This window comes from Sarcophilus harrisii, chromosome 1 (genome assembly GCF_902635505.1).
Source record: "Sarcophilus harrisii chromosome 1, mSarHar1.11, whole genome shotgun sequence".
NCBI classification, from domain to species: Eukaryota; Metazoa; Chordata; class Mammalia; order Dasyuromorphia; family Dasyuridae; genus Sarcophilus; species Sarcophilus harrisii.
In genome coordinates, this window is record NC_045426.1 from 340,301,912 (window position 1) to 340,323,123 (window position 21,212).

The window sequence follows — 21,212 nt, forward strand, 5'->3', positions numbered from 1 at the left end:
CCATTGTATAATTCTCCTCACACACTTCTGATTCTTTCACAATCTATCTGTTCATAGAGACCTCCTTTTCCTTTGAACTGTCCATTTCATAATTTCCTATGGCACAAAAATATTTTATTACAATCATATGCTATGTATAACCTATATAAAATTGCTTGCTGTCTTGGAGAGAGAAGGGAAAAAAATTTGGAACTCAGAATCTTACAAAAAAAAGTGAATGCTGAAAACTATCTTTGCATGTAATTAGAAAAAATAAAATAGTATTTACAAAAAAAAAAAAACAATCATATGCTATAATTTATTTAGTCATTTTCCAATAAGTTAAAATCACTTATTGAGTTGGAGTTATATGAGTTGGAGAAGGAAATGGCAAAACATTCTTGTATCTTTACCAAGAAGACCCCATATGGGGTCACTAAGAATTGGACACAACTGAAATGACTCAACAGCATGAATCGAGTAGTAGTATAGTCTGGTCAAATTGTATAAATAGCTGAGTAAGATGTTTTTTCCTCCATAGTTCAAATTTCTTTCCAGAGTGGCTGGACCAATTTACAACTCTAATCAGTAGAGCATTAGTATCTGTTTTCCCAAAGCTTGCTCAACATTTGTCAATTTCCTCTTTTGGCCTTTTTTTGTCAATCATATGGCTGAACCAGAGAACTTCAGGAATTCTTTAATTTCTATTTCTCAAATTATTAGTGCTTTGCAATATTTTAAAAAAATTATTGATAGTTTAGATTTCTTCCTTTAAAAACTACTTTTTTTAGTTTTTGATCATTTATCTATTGGGAAATGGCTCTTGATCCTATAAAATTTACAACATTCCACACATACATATATTCCATGTATGTAAATATATAACTATAGAATATGAGATCTTTCTTAGAAAAAATCTGTTACAACAATTCTTCCTAGTTGCTTCCCTTTCAATTTTAACAGCATTAAATTTGTCTTTGCAAAAACTTAACTTTTATATAATCAAATTGCCTGTTTTATCTTTTTAAATTTCTTCTATTACTTGTTTACATGTTTCCTCATTTCTTTCCTTATCCATATATCTCAAAGTCAACTTTTTCCTTGCTCTTCTAAGCAAGAGGGAGCAAGGGGGAGTTTATAGTCTCAGGGAAGTAGTTCAACATGTAAAAGGTTAGGTGGATACAAGATAGGGGGAAGAGGAAAGCCAGTATATTCAGTGCTGAAAGGGACCTCAGAGGTCACCTGGTCTGACCCCTTCACTTTATAGATGGGGCAATCGAGGCCCAGAGAGATTTAAGGAACTTTCCTATGATTAAAGAACAGAATCAAAAAGAGCAAAAAAAAGTTATTTAATTAAAATTTATAGTTGTTATTTTTTTTTTTTTTAATAACAGGGAAGGTAGAAGAATAGTAGATAGAGCATTGGACTTGGGGTCTTAAAACTTGAGATCAAATCTATGCTCAGACATTACTAGCTGTGTGATCCTGGGCAAATCATTTAACCTTTCTGGGCCTCAATTTCCTTATCTGTGAAATGGGAATAATAGTACTTATTTCTTGTGTTGTCATGGTAATAAAATGAAACATTTGTAAATCACTTTATAATCCTTAAAATGCTATATAAATTCTAGATATAAGAATTGAGAGATAGAAAACATGAAGTTGGTTTCAAATATTTATCACATATTTATGTTGTGATAATTAGTTAAAATCACTAGACTGCACAATCCTAGAGAGCAGGAGTTGTTCTTGCTTCATTTTTGTATTAAACTCAATCAATCAATAAGTATTTATTGGGCACTTACCATGTTTCATGCACAGTGCTTGGTCTGACTATATGAGTTCATGGAATGAAATAATTGTTCCTCACTAAGCTATCAAATTCTAGTGCAAGTGTCCTCAACAGATGCATTGGATCTATTGAATTGCATTGAAAGGAAAATGAAAATGACTTATTCAAAGAGTTCTTAAAGGACTTTAGATAAGAAAAATGAGAAGTCATAAGATCATAGAATTTCAACATTGCACTGATTCTGAGATGCTCAGGGGCTTGGTATGGAGTGTATTCTTTTCTCTCTTGGATAAAGAAACAGTTAGAAAATAAATTATAAGGGCAAGAAAAGTACTCCAAAAAAAGAAAGAAAGAAAGAAAAGAAAAGCATAGATGGTGCAATGGATAGAGCACCAGCCCTGAAGTCAGGAGAAGACCTGAGTTCAAAGGTAGCCTCAGACACTTAACACTTCCTTCCTGTGTGACCCTGGGCAAGTCATTTAACCCCAACTGCCTCAGTGAAAAAAAAAGAAAAAAAGGGGGGAAACAAAGAAAAGCACTCTTCTGTTTGAGAAGGTCTCAGCTCTGTAAAAGAGGGATAGAGATAGAGGAGATGGAAGAGAAGCTTTGTGCTTATCTAAAGGACCTCGATCTATAATATCCTCCAGACACAGTGGCCGGTCAGAGCCCTCTTGGCAGGATAACTAACTTCCTACAGTTTACAAGACCTTGAGCAGAGAGGCTTCCTCTGCTCATTCATTTCTCAGATCCCATCTTGACCTTCTAGCTTAAGGGTGACAGCAGTTCTGTGATCAGATCTGCTATTATGAAGAATCTACTTTCTTCCCAAGTGTGGAGTTTCCTTGTATCCTACAGTATTTCTGATCAAGTTCAAAGGGCCCTCTAATGTCTGACAGTGGTACCAGAGAAGCAGGTGAGGCTCTAGTCAGACACTGCTGAATCCAGGAAAAAAACAGGTTCAGGGAAGGGGAACTGGAGAGCAAACATTACCTGTGCTTCTCACCTTGGAAATCAACCTGCTTGTCCTACACTTATCCAGACTAGAAAACACTGAGCCAGGAGAATGGGAAGTGGGACAGTCAGAGGCTTGAGAAATTCACCCTCAGATCCTAGGATCCAGGAAATTCAGAACATAGAATTCAATCATGACCCATACCATGGTCCATAAATGCCAGGCCCTTCTGTCTTCCACTATCTCTTAAAGTCTGTCATGTTTGTTGATTCCATGATACTCTCTGTCTTATCTTTTGCCATCCCCTTTCTTTTTGTCTTCAATCTTTCCCAACATCAGGCTCTTTTCCAATGAGTTCCAATTTCTCATTATATGGACAAAATATGAAGTTTTAGTCTCAGTATTTGTCCTTCCCGTGAATAGTCTGAAATAATTTCTTTAAATCTTGACTAATTTGATCTCCTTACTGATCAAAAGTCTCTTCCAACAACACAATTTGAAAGTGTTGATTCTGTGCTGCCCCGTTTTGCTTATAGTCCAACTCTATCCATATATCACTACTGAAGAAAGCATAACTTTGATTAACTGGACATTTGTCAGCAAAGTGATGTCTCTGCTTTTTAGTATGCTGTCCAGATTTGCTTTCTTTCTAAGGAACAAACTCCTTTGATTTCATAGATGTAGTTACCATCTACATGTGATTTTTTGAGTCCAAGAATATGAAATCTGACATTGGTGGACACTGCCATATAACAGCATTTAGCCCAGGGAATGGCCATCCCAAGAGGTGGGCTTTAAAAAGTCATCTTAAAATCAAAACTAACATTCTCTCTCTTTGTCTCTCTCTCTCTCTCTCTCTCTCTCTCTCTCTCTCTCTCTCTCTCTCTGTCTCTCTGTCTCTCTCTTTGTCTCACTCTCTCTCTCTCTCTCTGTCTCTCTGTCTCTCTCTGTCTCTCTCTCTCTCTGTCTCTATCTTTCTCTCTGTCTCTCTCTGTCTCTGTCTCTCTCAACTGTTGACTTGTTTTCTGAGCTCATAGATACCTAGCATCTTTTGTATTTATACACACAATCCAGTCTCATTCCTTAGTCTGAATCTATTAGTAACCTCCAAATAATTTCTGCATCTGAAAGAAGCTTTAGAACACCAAGGCAGGAGTGCCTGGATATCTAAGCTGGGAGAAACAGACTATCTCCTTTGACTTGGGAACCATCTGATTTGTAATTGGAAGGGACTTTAACCCAACTTCATTTTCACAGACAAGGAGATCAAAAGTCAGAAAAAACAAATGATTTGCCTAAAGAGACACATAAGTAGCTACTCAGTGTGCTTGACTTAAGAGTACAATCTTTCCTCTCTTAGGTAAAGTCTCATAAAGAAGAAATTATAAAAATATAAAACTCGTCCCTCTTCTGTTCACAGACCTTAGACATCCCTTTGGGAAAGAAGGGAAATGAAAGGATTCCTGGGAAGGGGAGTCTTGTACCCCACTAAGGGACCGCTAAATGATCCTTCTGACAGGGATAGTGGTAAGCTAGCTGGATTTAAATCCAAGCGCTCAGATTCCCAATGCTGAGCTCTCTCTCACCTCCTCTACCTTGTGGCCGCCCTTGGCCTGGGTGGGAGATGCCACAAGTCCTCATTTGGCAGATCCAGGAGCTGACAGCTGGGAATGGCCTGCTTAGCCTCTGAGAGAGACTAGTAGGGGCAGCTAGGCCTCTGTGCCTCCTGGTGCTCTTCTTCCTCTTCATTTCCAGCCCAGCCTCCCACACCCCCAGGCTCCATCTCCAGGACTTCTCCAGTCCCCAGGCTGACCCCTGAAAGCCGGGTCCCAAGCTCCATCTGAAGCTGAGGGGGCCTGGTTTAGCCCCCTTGTCAAAGGCAGACTGCACTGCGGATGACTCAGGCCCCAGCTGTCACCACAGCAACCTATGTCGCCTAGCAATGTCTGTCTCCCGGTAACAGCGGTCTCCTAGCAATGGGATATTTTTCCGGGCTCTGGCTGAAGATCTGGTAGTTATTTTTAGCTCAGCTGCAGATCAATAGGCAGCTGCATTTTCAGCTACTGGAGAAGATGCTGTTTGGGGAGGGGAGTGGAGACTGGATTTCTCGTCAAAGGGGGAAAAACATTTCAGGCGACAGAAACATCTTGGATGAGTGTCCTGGTGGAACAGATCTGGCTGGCCCATCGGCCTGCCTCACCCAGATTGCTTCCCCCGGGCCTACTGCACTGATACCTCAGAACAGGGAGGGGTGGAGGGGATTTAATTGGGTATGAAAAATACCGGAAACAGAAATTAAGAGACTTGAGGAACAGCTGAGGAAATACTAAGTAACTGTTCTCTCAGTGTAGCCGGGAGCTGGTTTGCTGAGTCAGTACAGGGTGGTTTTTTTCCCTTTACTCCACTCCCTTCCTCACTCAGGGGCCAGGTTCATCCAGGCTGGCAGGAGGTCTTGGGGCAGACACATGTTTGCTTACAGGGGGGGTCTTAGCCATGCTACACTGCTCTTGGGGCATTATAAGTCTGAAGCCCACACTGAGCCCTCCATCAATATTTAAGCATGGTTCTATAGGATGAAGGCCATAGGAAGCAAGACCAGTGTTTTTCTCCTCAGGGGAATAGCCGTACTCCCCAACTCTTTCCTCCTTCCCTAACGGTCTAAGCTGCCTCATCTTGCCTTTTCTTCTCCCCACCTAGCCAAAGAGAGAAGACAAAAATAATTCTTGATTCTGATTATTCCAGGATTTCTCTGTTCCTTCTCTCCCCATCAGGAAAGGGTCTCTTTTGTCCAGGGCATGTGAGATGCATGTGAGATGAGAGGGGGAGGTCACTTCTATAGAATAAAGTCTATTTGACCTTTTACCTGGACTTCTCTGGGACAAGACAAGGCCTCCTACCACTGGCTTTTGCCCTCACCCTGAAGTATGTAGAGGGATTTCAGAAAAAAAGATGCTTCCTGAGGGAGAAATTTGCACAGAAATTTCTATTACACAAGAAATGACCAGCCATGTTTCAGGTAAGCTTTTATTTTATTTCTTTTCAGTCTTTAATGTTGTTTTCAAGTCACTTAGCAATCTGGTCAGCTATGGAAGAGGTTTGGTGAGAAAGTCTAACGCTCTGACTCCTTTTAGAAAGCGGTTCTAGAAGTCTTGGGACAGTGTTAACCGGCTGGCAGTCAGGAGACCTCACAGACTGAGGGGGGGGGCCCAACTTCTGGATATCTCAGTTTCCCACCTAGAAGGATTGGGGAAAGGGAATGAGGTAATGTCTGAAGTGCAGTACTTGGAATTCTTTGGAGAAGGGAGACACAAAAACACTAAGCAGGCGTTGCTCTGCTTTTTCTGTAATAGTGCTTCAGGGAAAGAGGAGCTATTAGGAGCTTCTTCCAGAAAAGGCCTTAGGACAGCTTGCTCTGCCTCCCCCATCCTTCTCTAGGCTCAACTTGGAGGTTTTCTTGCTTTTCTCCTCACTGCCTCCAGTCAGGTCAAGATGACTTAATTATGGTCCTGATAAAAAAGAGGGGGCTGTTCCACGTAGAGGAAAGAGCACAAGACTCTGAGGCAGAGTTTTATAGCTGGGAAGGGTCTCAGAACATATAAAATATAAACCCTAATTTTACAAATGAGGAAACTACAGAGCAAAAAGGTAAAGTGATTTGTTCATGGTCACACAACAGTAAAAAAAACTGTTTAGAAATAATGGTGATAACATATTCCTATAGTAGTTCACAGCATACCAAATTACTTTTCTAAAACAAGCACTATTATTCCCATTTTCCAGATGAGAAGGCTGAGTCTCAGAGTGTGAAGTGATTTATCCTACATCATACAGACCAGAACCTGAGATTTCTGAGTTTCAGCCCATTGTCCTTTCCTCTGATCCTGACTTTGCATATTTTGATGCATAGGTGTCCCTGAGCAAGTTATCTCCGAGCCTTCCTTTCCTTAAAAATGGGTATGTACCAAAAAACATTGCTGTTGTTTGTCCTTTCTTCTCCAAGAGGACCAGGACATTAGGGAGGAAATGCTGTGACTTGCAAGTGAGGAAGGACTGTGCCAGGTCTCCTGCTTCTCCTTCCCTTCCAGAGCCAGATTTAGATCAGGACAACTGGATCGCCCTGGATGCTAGGGGAGACTTGGTAGGCTAAAGTCTTCCACAGCTCTCAGTTTGACTGAGGCCACATCTAGGTAGCAATTGAGGCAAAGAATCTCCTCTTTCACTAGTCCAAAGAAATCTAAATAAATACATAAATAATGAATCTGGGAGGGGAAGACCTTCAGGTTTCTGACCAAAGCAAAAATAACTGCTATTTACATTCAATTTGAGTCAGGACTTAAACAAATGACCAGATGGGACTTGGCCTGGGACCTCTTGGTGGCCAATTAGAAGGACCGAGAATTGAAGCAGATCAGAATCAGAGCTGCATCAAAGTCTGCATCTGATACTTGGAAAATGAAGGATATACTAGGGAGTAATATCCTAACGCTTTAACCCCAGGCGACTTAGGCTGGGTTTTCCCCCTAAAAATATGTTTTTTGTGATCAGCAGGATGATTTCAGAGAAGCCTGAAGAGACTTACATGAACTGATGCTAAGTGAAGGGAGTAGAACCAAGAGATCATTATACACAGCAACAAGATTATACAAAGATCAGTTCTGATGGAATGGCTCTCTTCAACAATGAGATGATTCCAACCAGTTGCAATGATCATGCGATGAAGAGTCATCTGTATCCAGAGAGAAGACTGTGGGGAATGAGTGTGGATTAGCATAGTATTTCCACTCTTTCTGTTTTTTACTTGCATTTTGTTTTCTTTCTCATTTTTTTCCTTTTTGACCTAATTTTTCTTATGCAGCATGATAATTGTGGAAATATGTACAGAAGAATTATTGCATATGTTTCATATATATTGGATTACATGCTGTCTAGGAGGGAGTGGGGGGAAGGGAGGAAAAAAATTGGAAAACAAGGTTTTTGCAAGGGCGAATGTTGGAAATGATCTATGCATATGCTTTGAAAATAAAAAGCTTTAATAATAAAAATATATTAAAAAGCAAAAACAAAAAAATAAAATAAATTTTAAATTAAAACCATTTTGGAGATTAATTGACTCAAAGATACTGATGGCTTGAGACTATTGACAGCACCTAATTATCTGAGGACAAAACAGACATGAGAAGTTCCTGGTGCTGTCCCACACTTGACTGGCAGACCATAATGGGCAACTTAGAGACAGGGGAGCCTCCCTCAGCTGAATGATCTTGGGGTATCCTCAATGCTTATCTTATTGAATATCTTTTTCCTATCATAGCTTAGTAAGTCTTCATTTGCTAACTGTGGAATGACTTCTCATTTCATTCCAATATCAAACAAAACCCACCAAAAGATTGGTCTTCCTGATCTAGAACAGAACAGCTGGTTAGTCATAATGCCTAGAGGTATTATAAACCTTACATCAAGAATACACCTAACACTCTATCCAGAACAAGAGCAATAACTTCCAGAACAAGAGCAATAACTTCCACATCAGAGGAGGCAGCTCTGCCCCCCAAATCCCTCTTCTTTAAAGTGGCCTGGAACCCTGAAATCAAGTCATTTTCTAAGAGTATAAGTTTCAGAAAAGTTGCCCATTGACCTCACTAGAGAGAATTACCTCCCTGGAAGTTTCTTATAATAATGATGTCATGGTTCCAGAAAAAATATTAATAATAATGATACCTTCCCAACTACCACCCAGGATTTTTGTGAGGAAATTCCAATGAGATGAAGTGTGTGAAAGCACTTTGAAAATTCTAGTGTGGAAGATATATATGAACTGATGCAGTGATGTGAGCAGCACCAGGAAATTGGTTTATACAAAATATTGTAAAAACAATTGTAAAGGCACAAACTGTGTTACAAGAACAACAATATTGTAAAAAACAAGCAACTTGGAAAGCCTTGGGCATAAAGATTAATAATACCATGGCCAACCACAGCTATAGAGGACTCATGATGAAACATATCAGCCCCCTCCAGATAGAAAGCTGATGGATCAGAATGCAGATTGAAGCATATTTTTTGTCTTTTTCTTTTTTTTTCCATCTTTGCAATTTTTTTTTTTCTCAATGGCTGAGGAAAGGGGTTGTGGGAGGGAAAGAATTCAGACCAGAAAATAAAATTGAATTTAAAAAAAAAGAAAATTCCAATATGCATTAGAACAGAATGTAAAAGATTTTTTCCCAGGATTTTATGATTTTATCATCATTCTTATTATCACAACATTTTAGAGTTAGAAAGGCCTTGAGAGATCACTTGGTCCAAATCTTTTATTTACAGAGAAACTGAGGGTCAGAAAAATGAAGCAGCTTGCCCAGTGTCATTCAGGTGGTGTATGAAGGAATGAGAATTAAGATCCGTATTATTGGACTTCAAGGTTGGTGCCCTTCAGCTGCCCCCTCCAATGTGGTCCTACCCATGGGGCCTTGATGGGTCTCGTCTCTACCTTTAAGGGCTCTGTAGTGGGCTGAACACAGGGGGACACATACAGAATGTGAAGGCAAGACCTGGGGTCTGATCCCGTCTCTGTTCTGCTTACTCTCTGTCACTTTGGGAAAGACACCTCCATTTTCTCACCCATAGAAATGAGGGCACTGGAACAGACCAAAGCTGTGACTCTCAACTCCATAGATAAATGTAAATGAATGTGAGTGTGCAAAAAAATTGGCAACAGTCAAAGGTATCAAATATTCTGCCAAGATTTAATTTTTTTTCCCCTGAGATAATTGGGGTTAAGTGACTTTCCCAGGCTCACACAGCTAGGAAAAGTGTCTTAAGCCATATTAGAATTCAGGGCATCCTGACTTCAGGGCTGGTGCTCTATCTACTGAGCCACCTAGCTGCCCCCAAGATTTAATTCTTTATGTAATAAAACATACATATCCTGAACAGACAATTCTCAGATGAAGAAATTGAAACTATTTCTAGTCATATGAAAAGATGCTCCAAGTCATTATTAATCAGAGAAATGCAAATTAAGACAACTCTAAGATACCACTACACACCTGTCAGATTGGCTAAGATGACAGGAAAAAATAATGATGATTGTTGGAGGGGATGTGGGAAAACTGGGACATTGATTCATTGTTGGTGGAGTTGTGAACGAATCCAACCATTTTGGAGAGTAGTTTGGAACTATGCTCAAAAAGTTATCAAACTGTGCATACCCTTTGATCCAGCAGTGTTACTACTGGGATTATATCCCAAAGAGATTATCAAGAAGGGAAAGGGACCTGTATGTGCACGAATGTTTGTGGCAGCCCTTTTTGTAGTGGCTAGAAACTGGAAACTGAATGGATGTCCATCAGTTGGAGAATGGCTGAATAAATTGTGGTATATGAAAATTATGGAATATTACTGTTCTGTAAGAAATGACCAACAGGATGATTTCAGAAAGGCCTGGAGAGACTTACACGAACTGATGCTGAGTGAAATGAGCAGGACCAGGAGATCATTATATACTTCAACAACAATACTAGATGATGACCAGTTCTGATGGATCAGGCCATCCTCAGCAACAAGATCAACCAAATCATTTCTAATGGAGCAGTAATGAACTGAACTAGCTATACCCAGAAAAAGAACTCGACAACAGGACTAAAAACCATTACATTGAATTCACAATCCCTACATTTATGCACACCTGCATTTTTGATTTCCTTCACAAGCTAATTGTACAATAATTCAGAGTCTGATTCTTTTTGTACAGCAAAATAATGTTTTGGTCATGTATACTTATTATGTATCTAAGTTATATTTTAATATATTTAACATCTACTGGTCATCCTGCCATTTAGGGGAGGGGGTGGGGGGGTAAGAGGTGAAAAATTGGAACAAGAGGTTTGGCAATTGTTAATGCTGTAAAGTTACCCATGTATATATCCTGTAAATAAAAGGCTATTAAATTAAAAAAAAAATAAAAATAAAACATACATATCCATCTCATTAGTATGCAATTTTACTTCTGTCTTTAGTAAGTGGTAAAATTATAGGTTTACCAAAGAATTGTTTCGAAATTAATTTATGATTATCAGAAAATGTTTGATTTGTATATCTATTTTATATACCTGTGTACCTGGGGTCACATAAAATTTCTCAAAAAAATTCTCAAAAAGTGGAAAAAGATGAAGTCCTGGACTAGATGACCTCTAAAGTCTCTTGTACAAATTCTGTGAACTCTGGGTGATGTCACTTGCCAAAAGTCATAGTAAATGTCAGAAGCAGAATTGAAACCTGGGTCCTTTGGCTCTGCTGAATGAAGATAGAACATTTATGTGGTGACATTTACATTGGCACACTGCCTGGCATATAATAAGCACTTGATAAATGCTTGTTTCTTTCTTTTCACTGTACAGATATTATTTCATTTGATCTTCACAACCACATGGGAGAATTTAGCTATTTCTAATTTCAATTTTACAGATGAAGAAACTAAGGCAGAATCCCAGAACCTTTTGCCAAGTTTAGATAAATCTGGTAACTTTAGATGAATACATTCTTGTATTGGAATACATCTTATTGGCTTCTGATTTCTTTTTATAGATATAGATAAGTGGTATTAGGCATGGATATAGATAAAATTGTGAATTCCCTGATCTAATAAAAGATTCCGTAAGGTTTGAGCTAACTTTCATTTTACCTGTTTATTGGCAAAGTTAAAAAAAAAAAAAAAGGGGAGGGGGGGTTCTGAGATCAATTTTATAGGAAACTTCTACAAGTAACCTAAGTTGAAGAAGAGGTCTATTTATCAAAAGGGATTTCCCTCTTTGTTGTCAAATCCATTTTTCCTTTTATATTGTCTCCCCCCATAAGTCCAAAGAAACCTTTGAAGAAGTGTTTATCTTTGGTCTAAAAGAGATGAACAAATGACCATCTTCTTTTAATAACCTGTTGGTCTTGTTAATAAAATGATTAAATTGTTCCCTCAAAAAAGAAACTGAGGCAGATTTTTCTTGCATAACACTACAGATATGGAAATATGTTTTTAAAAATTGCATATGAGCAAAATAACTGTATAAATATGTATACATATATTGGATTTAACATATATTTTAATATTTAACATGTATTGAGCTACCTGCCATCTAGGGGATGGGGTGGGGAGAAGAAGGGGAACGTTTAGAACAGAAGATTTTGCAAGGATCAATGTTGAAAAATTATCCATGCATATGTTTTGGAAATAAAAAGCTTTAACTTAAAAAAAAAATAAGAAGCATTGCACGTTTAACCTATATAAGATTGCTTTCTGTCTTGGAAAGGGAGGGGGATAAGGGAAAGAGGGAAAAAATTCTGGTATACAAAGTTTTAGAAAAATGAATATTGAAGCAACAAGAGTGTGTGGTGATCAATTCTGATGGACCTGACTTTTCAACAATGAGGTAATTCAGGCCAATTCCAACAGACTTGTGAGAGAGCTGGCCGTCTGCATCCAAAGAAAGGACTATGGGAACTGAATGTGGATCACAACATAGTATTTTCACCTTTGTTGTTTGTCATTGTTTGCTTGTTTTTTTTTTTTCCTTTTTTTATCTGATTTTTCTTGTGCAGCATGATAAATGTGGAAATATGTTTAGAAGAATTGCACACGTTTTACATATATTGGATTGCTTGCTGTCTAGGGGAGAGGGAGATGTTGAGAGAGAAAAATATGGAACACAAGGTTTTGCAAGGGTGAATGTTAAAAACTATCTTTGCTTACATTTTTGGGGAAAAAACTATTATTATTAACAAAAAAGTTATGTTGCAAACTCTGTGTGTGTTTGGAAAAACAAAATATAGTTTTAAAAAAGCAATTGAGGCAAATCAAGGTGCAGTGATTTGCCCAGAGCTCCCCAGCCAAGACAAGCTCTCCCTGCCTCCAACTGCGTTGGCCATCTATCTGCCTCTCCCAGGGCTCCCTCTCTTAGCCCACATGTCCTGGTGAAGGCAATCCCAAGCGGAGGAAGGGGACCCCGCCGACCGGGCCGCCCGAGTCCCGCTCCCAGCCACAAAGGCCTCAAGCACCTCTGGGCGCCTGAAATCCAGCCTCTGACGCTGGTGAAACACTGGGCAAGGCACTCATTTCCGTCGGCCTCAGTTTCCTCCTCTGTAAAATGAGAATAAGAATGGGGTTGTGAGGATCAGATGAGGTTGTAATTGTAAAGCGCTTTGCGGCGGCATACGGTGGGTCACCATCCACCATCGGCGCAGACAGGCGGCCTTCCCCTCCTGGAGGCTCCACGCCAAAGGCCCGGACTCCTTCCCGCCTCCTCCAGAGCCCCGCGGTCCTCGCGCCCTCCTGAGTCTGGCTAACGTCGGGATCCCAGGTCCCAGAGTCAGAGCCGAGAGTGGCCTTCAAGGTCATCTAGTCCAATCCTTTCCCTTTCCGGGCTCGGGAGAGTAAGTGACCTGCCCGGCCCAGCCCAGGCCTCTGCCCGGTACCACGCCGCGTCCTTCCTGGGAGCCGGTCCTGGGCGGCTTTCTCTCCCAAGCCAGACCAGGAACCGCAGCGGGAAGGAAGCGCGGTGCTTGTGTCTAACGGCGCCCTTCTTGTATGAGGGAGGACACCCACAAAATCCGCCGCTAGATCGGCCGAGAGAGAAGTTTTGGGTCCGCTTCCTGACCTCCCGGGCCTCACTGGCACAGCCGGGCGCCATCCAGAGTAAATGCAAACGCACGGGTTAACCACAGAAACCGTGACGGAGCTTGCGTTGGGGCAAGGTCGCGGTCGGGAGACTGGACAGGCTAAGCCTCGCGGCGGACAGACTGATCGGTCCTCCAGGAGACTCCCGAAACCAGTGGGCTGCATCCGGGCCCGGGGAAAGGGCTGGGGCCTGGGGAGGTTTGTGTGTGGGCAGGGCCGGGCAGGGGAGACTTCTCCTTCCTCCCACCTCGCTCCCTGCCATCCTCCTCATTTCCCCGCAATGAGTCACGGAGAGAGGCTGAGACTGTGATACAGCCAGGGGCTGCGGTGCAGCTATTTAAAGGCCAAATCCTAGGCCGGCGTTTCCTTCGGGCTTCCCCTGCCCCTTGGGACACTAACGCTCCTAACTGTTGTATGGGCCACCCCCCAAACAGCTGTCGTGAGCAAAGCCCTCCCGGAGACATCGTGGAAGGAGCACACAGCCCGGATGTCCACAAGTAGGAGAGCTGGAGCCAGGACCCGACTGACGCTTACTGGCAGTGTGATCTTGTCTAAGTCATAGATGCTTTGGATCTCATTGTCCCTATCTGTAAGGAAAGGGATACAATGTAAAGGTAGCCGTAATTATATTACTCAGGATACAGTTGTTGTGAGGAAAGCCCCTTGCACACTGTAAGAGCCTGATAAAAATGTAACCCGTGGTTATTACAGGATCTGGTAGGGCCGTATCAACACTTCTTTTACCCTCTCAGAGTGGCTGAGGACACAATCTGGGGCCATTTTACTTGAGGCATACAGAATCGTGAGATGTTTAAAGCTACAAGGGGCATTAGGGATTTATTACAACTAACTTTATAGGGGAGAAAATTGAGGCACAGAGAGGCTAAGTAATTTCCCTAAGGATACACAACAGATTAGTCTAGCAGAATCTAGACTACAACCAAGGACTCCTGATTCCAATTTCAATGGTCTTTCTGATACATTACATTTTTGTGATGTTTCATATCAGCAAAAGGGCCTTCCTAGCACGATTGAGATAATGATAATCACACATTTCTCTAAGACTTTACAGTTTCAAATTCATTGATGTATTCATAACAACTTGGTGAAAAGGGAGTGTAAGAATTATTATTAGAATTATTACCATTTGGCAGATGAGGAAGCTGAGGCTCGAAGAGGAAGTGGAAGGGATGGGACTAAAGATGTAGTTGTGATTCTATGTATTCTATGGTGATTCCTCCCTCTAATCAAGACAGGATCAGATTCTTATAATTTTGTCTAGATACAAACATAGACCCAGAGCAGAAAGAGAAGGAGAGCATAAGGAAGTGGATTGGAACATGAGGGCTCACTTGGAAATGAAAGAACCAGCACAGGGGTACTGGAGGAGAGATAAGGCTCCCAGAAGGTTCCCAGGGTACCATGTTTTCTAGCTTCAAACAAAGAAGAAAGCTTGTTGATTTGTTTAGCTGGAAACTCCTTGATATTTTATAAATATTGACCAATGTTTAAATTGTGATTAAGAACCATCAAAATCCCATCCGATCCATAAGCCAATCCTGACTCTCCTGGGAAGGCCGCAGTAGAGAGAAACAGGAACAGTAGAGGTCTCCAAAGTGCTCCAGAGGGAGCACCTGTGGGCCTAGGGTGTACCCCCACCACTCCTGAGTCTGGCCCAAACCGGAGTAAAATATAATTGGGAAATATTTAACAAAATAAATAAAAACACAATAAAACATGGATAATGTTAACATGTAGGTAACAGCACGGATCTTGATGTATGATTTAGTGGCCCCCGTTTAGTAGTTTAACACCACTGATGTAAGCCACATGCTTTCATTTTGTAAAAGAGAACACAAGGAGGTTATTTGTCCAAGATCACACAGATAGTTTGAATTGGAATTGAGACTGAAACTCAAGCTTTGTATCTCTTTATCTTATATTCTTTGAACCACAAAAAAAAAAAAAAAAAAAAAAAAAAAAAAAAAAGAACTGTATACTCCAAAAAGTGAGATTTGGGAGGGCACATGATGAAAAATATTCTCTACCTCCAGAGAGAGAAATAATAAACTCTACCCACAGTTTGAATAATATTGTTTAAATTGTCTTTATTTTTCTTACTTTTGGGGGGATATAACATGGTTAATATGGAAATATGTTTTGCATGACTTCATAGATATAATTAACATATTTCTTGTCTTCTCAATGGGTGGTATTGTAATGCCAAAGTTCCCTTTTAATGGGGTGACCAGTTCCCCCAATTGTCCTATTTCGTAATTCTGCCTTAGGTTATAACCATCTCCTCTCAATGGTTGAGATAAAGGTTTTATAGACATTCCTTAATGTCATTAGAATATCAGTAACCTCCCTATCCTAGGTTATCCCCACCTAGGATCTTCCATTATGTCATTGTTCTTGTTATTCCATAATAGGCTTGCTGTCCCGTTACCCAGGGCTAGATTCTTTGAGATGATAGTCTCGTCTAGCCCTGGGATCCATTGGTCCCAGTATTTCTCTCCATTTAATAAATTATTGAATTGGTCTCTAATCTCTGTCTTGCTCAGTTTCTTTGGCATTACAGTATTGGACCTGGAGGGAAGGAAGAATTTGAAACTTAAAATATTTTTTAAAATGGTTAAAAGAAAAAAAAAAAGAAAGTGGGGTTGGGCCATTAAAATGCATGTATTTATATAAAATATTCCCCAGTGCACCTTTCTGGATGAAGCTACAGATCTCTGAAATGTTAAGTTTTTCATTCTGCCACCATTGTGTTGACCTCTAGTCAACTGTTACTCATGTTTACCTTTAGTCTTGTTATGTATACTGTTGTATGTTGTATAAATTGTAGAGTGCTATCAACATGTGAACCATTATTGTTTTTATTGTCAGATAGGACATCTCTGCTGGCCCCACACTATGCCAGGGGGAAGGGTTTTCTGTTAGTGTCTAGAGCAGATGTGACAAATGTGGAACAGAAGCTGATAATTTATTTATAGAACCAAAGTGCTCAGTCTGGAAAAGGGGTCATCAAGAGGTCATCTTATCTATCCCCCTGCCTTTCAGGAAGACAGCTTTTCCAGGCAAGGGAGTACATCATCTGCTTTTGAAGAGTTCTGGAAAGGAGACACCCCAACCTCTCCCAGGAGTGCTCTCCCGTGTCTAAGAAACAGAAATCTCGGGCTATTATATTCTAATAGCTAACCTGGTCCCCTTACACAGCAGATCAGGGATTCAGAATTCTACAGTGGGAGAAACATCCATTCATTCAATAAACACCTTATAAATTGGCTATGTTATGCAGAACCCTGTAATAGGTACTGGGAATGAGGCAAAGTTCAGATAAGACAGTCTCTGCCTTAATAGAGCTTATCATGGAGAATAAGAAACAAATGCAGATAACTATAACAAATATGTTTAAAAGGTGCAAAATATAGTGAGGTCAAAGGGGGAAAGTTGGTTCTGACATGACAGGAGAGTTAAATTAGCCACAGTGTACACACTGTCCCTTGATCCTGATGGAGGGCCATCATTTTGATCCCCTTTGAGCATGAAAGGCAACAGTTTTCTATTCAGGTCAGTGCTTCTCCAGGAAAGGTGGGAGTCCCTTTGGATGGGTGATGAATGGGCCATTATTCCAGAAGTGAGGAAACAAATCCCAAGAAGTTGTAGAGGCAGAATTTGTTCCAGGATAGACTTTAGACCTCTTCCTATAGCCATATGTCTTTATCCATGGAGTGATAGTGAGACTTTGGTGAAATGATGGACAGCAGTTGATTGTACAAATACAAGCATTATATTTTAATTATTGTTATTCTCATGTGCAACCCAGACCTGGAATGGCCACTTAGACAGCAGCATCTCTTGTCTAGGATGCTTTTGGGGGCCCTGGTCTAAGCCTGTTGTGGAAGGAATGTTCTCAGCACACATACTGATTATCAGGAGAGAGAGGTGCTGGTAAAAGGAGGAAAAGGGGGTCTTGAAAAAAGATGGTAGCATGGGAATTACAGCTATTGGTAATAAAAAAAAGGGGGGGGGGAAAGTTGGACTACTGAGGGAGGGTCAGCCTCAGTGAGGGAGTTAGGAGGCAAGGACTTAGATCAGGATGCTGCCTTTTGCTGGGTGTTCAAGGCCAAGTCACTTTATCTCCTTCAACCTCAGTTTCTTCATATGAAATGGGGATAATAATAGTTTGGAAAATAATACCTCACAGGACTGTGTGAGGAAAATGCAGTGTATGTCTTAAAACTGCATAATGCTGGCACTGGGCCCTAGGATCAACATCTCAGTTCTCCTGGGATATGTCTGGATATAATGAGACCTAATTGTCTAGGTGTGTGTGTTGAGGCTCACAAGGGATGGGGGGAAGGGGATATCTTGGAGCCCTTGTGCCTCCCCAGGGACTTCCCTAACCACCTCTTTGAAAAGCTCCCCCTCAGCTCTCTGGGATATCCAGTGACTGAGAAACGAGAATGGCTTGGTTTGTTGGTCCCACCCTTTCCCCTCCCCATCCTCCTCCACTGGGAGCCAGTGGTCCCTCTGGGCCAAGAGAGAAGCAGCAAGCTCAGCCACAGCAGCACTGACGTCTCCGTTTATTTTGAGCTCCAAATAATTAGCACTTTCTGAAAAAACCTACCACACTTGCTGGCCTGACCAAGTAAGGGGGGAGGGGGAGCACCTGCAGATATAGCTGCTGCAGGAAGGGCCAAAGGGGTCCTGGGGAGGGGTGTTGGGCAGTTTACAGCATCTCGATGGGTGCGGACTTCTCCAACCTCAGCTCCCTCCTCGAGTGTCCTTATGTGGGGTTCTCTGGCCCTTCCAGGATGTCCCAGTAATTGGGACTGTTGATGAAGGAAGCAGATCAGCTAGGCAGGGGAAGCCTGAGGCCCAGATTCGGATCCCCGCTTTGCCATTATGAACTCTGGACAAGTCATCTCCCCTTCCTGGGTCCCAGTTTCTTCACCCCCAAGTGGCCATAACAATCACAGGATCTTAGCCTGGGGTTGGACTTTCACCAAGGGGTAAAGCTGAGAAGCTGAATCAAGAAACTGCAGCCATAGGGAGGGATGAAGGCATGATGGAGGCTTGGGGTATCGATGGGAGAGAGCAGTGAGACCACTTGGGCTAAAGTAGACAACATGGGAAGCCAGAAGAAGCTCTGAGGATCTATCTGGTCCATCCTTTCCCTCAGCCCCCATTCCTATCCCTGCCTTCTTTTATACAGATGAGAAAACCAAGGCTCTGAGACTTAGATGACTTCCCAGGGGCCACCCAGCTCGTAAGTATCTGGGGTGGGATTGGAAACCAGGTATTCCTGACCCCATTCCAACATTATACACTATGCTGTGCAGCCTTTCTATCCCACCCTGCTTATCCCAAAGAGGTGTGAGGATCAAATGTACTAATGGATGTGAAAGTGTTACCTCAGTGTGAGTTATTAATAGTCTCCTAAACTCTTCCCCCATCCCAGGTCCCTTAGTACAAAGAAGGGGTGGAGGAGATACAGGGTTTCCAAAGCTAATAATGACCTTTAAAATAGTGAGAGCACAAATGCCTGTGGGGGCTCAGGGGTGGAGAGTGTTCCCAGGGTAAAGGAGGGGAGAGAGTGTTGAACTGGGGACCAAAAGAGAGGAAGTAAAATTTGGTTTCATACCTAAAGAAACTCTTTGTAGTAGAATTGCTAGAGCCGTGAGAGAAAATAGCCCCCTGGTACTCGAGATTTGTGGCTCTAGTACAGCAATATGGCTGGGGAGCAGTTCCACACTGTACACACCTTTCTATTTTGAGAGTGTCCGGACTCCTGCCCCAGCCTTCTTCCTCAAGTTTGACCCTCTTGCTGCATCTCTGGCTTGGGACACTGATCAGGTCACTTCGCTTTTCCAGACCTCAGTCTCCTCAAAGGCCTCGAAGGTTCCTTCCAACTCTAAACCTACCACCCTGTGACTGCTGTATGCTCAGCCTTCGCCTCCCTTGTAAGTCACGATTCCACTCCCTTGAGCCATCTTGGTTCCAGCTGCTGCAGCCAAAGACAAAGCAGTATTGTTTATATCTCCCTCATCGGGACACCCCCATGCACCCTCCACACACACCTGAGCACACCCCCTTCCTCCCCTTCTCAGACACTGAGAAAAGAGAGCCTTCCTTTCTCCTCTTGTTCCCAGATAATGTTCAGGTTTTCTGAGCAGGGGAGAACCATGAATTTGAAGTCAGATCTATTTTCAAATAAGTCTCCTCTTGTTTAAATGTATAATGTGTTCTCTAAGGTTCTTTCCAGCTTAAACACCTTTGAAATCTATCCACATCTCTAAGAATAACCGGAAAAGCCAACAGTTTAGAACTAGGTCAAGTATTCTTAAACTAGGGCTCACAGATATCTCCCCTCCAAAGGAGAGATAGATTTGAAGGATTCCTTGAACTTGGGTGGGGGAAAAAACCCTCCATCTTTATTTCACTATAATTTCACTTATAATTGTTATATATATTTAAAAACATTATTCTGAGAATGAGTTGTAATCTTCTCCAGACTGCCAAAAGGATCTAGAACATACACAAAAAAGGACTAAGACCTCTTAGACTGGGTCTTTTCTCCTTTCTCTTTTGGGACAGGGTCTCCCCATCTAACCCAGGCTGTGAGCACAGTGAGCATTTCCAGCCCATGCTCAATACCATAAGTATCAGCTACAGAAACTTTAATCTGCTCGGTTTTCTCAATCTGGTTGGTTCTCACCCACCCACTTCCTTAGGCAGCCTGAGCTATCCTCATTTTTATGCATTTAAAAATATTATTCTGAGAAGGGAGGCAGTCACCTGACTGGCAAAGAGATCCAGGACACAAAAAAGAGGGAGAACCCCTGGACTAGAAGAATCCTAAGGTCGCTTCTGAAGACCTGTGGTTCTATGGTTGCCCTACTGATATCCCCAGGACTCTCTGGGTCAGCCAGCCAGAGCCGTCACTTTCCTCATGCAGGGATGGGAGGAGGTGGGATCTCAGTGAGAAGTACACTCCCAGTAGTTCCCGATCCTCATCCCAGGGCCGAGACACTGAGGATGGCAAGAGACTCTTCCTGCTTTTGCATTACCTTTGCGAGAAAATTCAGGTTTCTCTGTTAATTATAACAATGATAACAACTTGTGGGGACCTTCTCAGACTATCCCATTGCCCAAGTTTTATTTTAAGTGAGAATGAAGGACCCAAGCCCTGGCGGATGTGCTCTTTGTCGGCCACTAGAGGGTGCTTGAAGTTCACAAGTGTTTTGTGCCTTATTTCATATTCACCCCTACAATCCTGGCTCACATCCCCTCCCCAACATCACCCCAAATTCTTTGTTAGTACCTAGGTAGGTTAGAAATAGCCCCAAGGGAGTTCCTGATCATACCAAACTATTCCCCCACTGGCAGTCACAAGCTTTTGAAATTTTCATTTTTTTTATTGTTGCTTCTTCTCACCCTAGTTTTCCCCACAGAGCCATCTTTCATATGTTAATTTTTCTTTATTCAGAACTCCAATCACATTTCCATTAGATTGTAAGCTCTTTGAACGAAGATCTGTCTTTTACCTCTTTTGAATCCCTAGTGTTTAATATTTATTGACTGATTATTCAGAACTCTCCATCATTACTCATACCTCTCAGGCCATGAATTACCTGGGAAACTTCAAAATTTAGATTAGGTTCTCAAGACTAACAATAGTATAGTGTTTGATAAACCCCAAGACCTCAGCTTCTGGAATAAGAACCCACTATTTGACAAAAATTGCTGGAAAAATTGGAAAATAGTGTGGCAGAAGCTAGGCATTGACCAACACCTAACACCCTATACAAAGATAAAATCAA

At 41.6% G+C, this 21,212-nt stretch overlaps 1 long non-coding RNA gene across 1 annotated transcript; it reads left to right on the forward strand.

Annotated features, from left to right (window-relative positions):
• Nucleotides 1-4,662: 4,662 nt before the first annotated feature.
• LOC116420481 lies at nucleotides 4,663-7,565 on the forward strand. Its single transcript, XR_004230821.1, has 3 exons — nucleotides 4,663-5,739; nucleotides 6,504-6,677; nucleotides 7,269-7,565. It is a non-coding gene; the product is annotated as an uncharacterized LOC116420481 (long non-coding RNA).
• The last annotated feature ends 13,647 nt before the right edge of the window (nucleotides 7,566-21,212 follow it).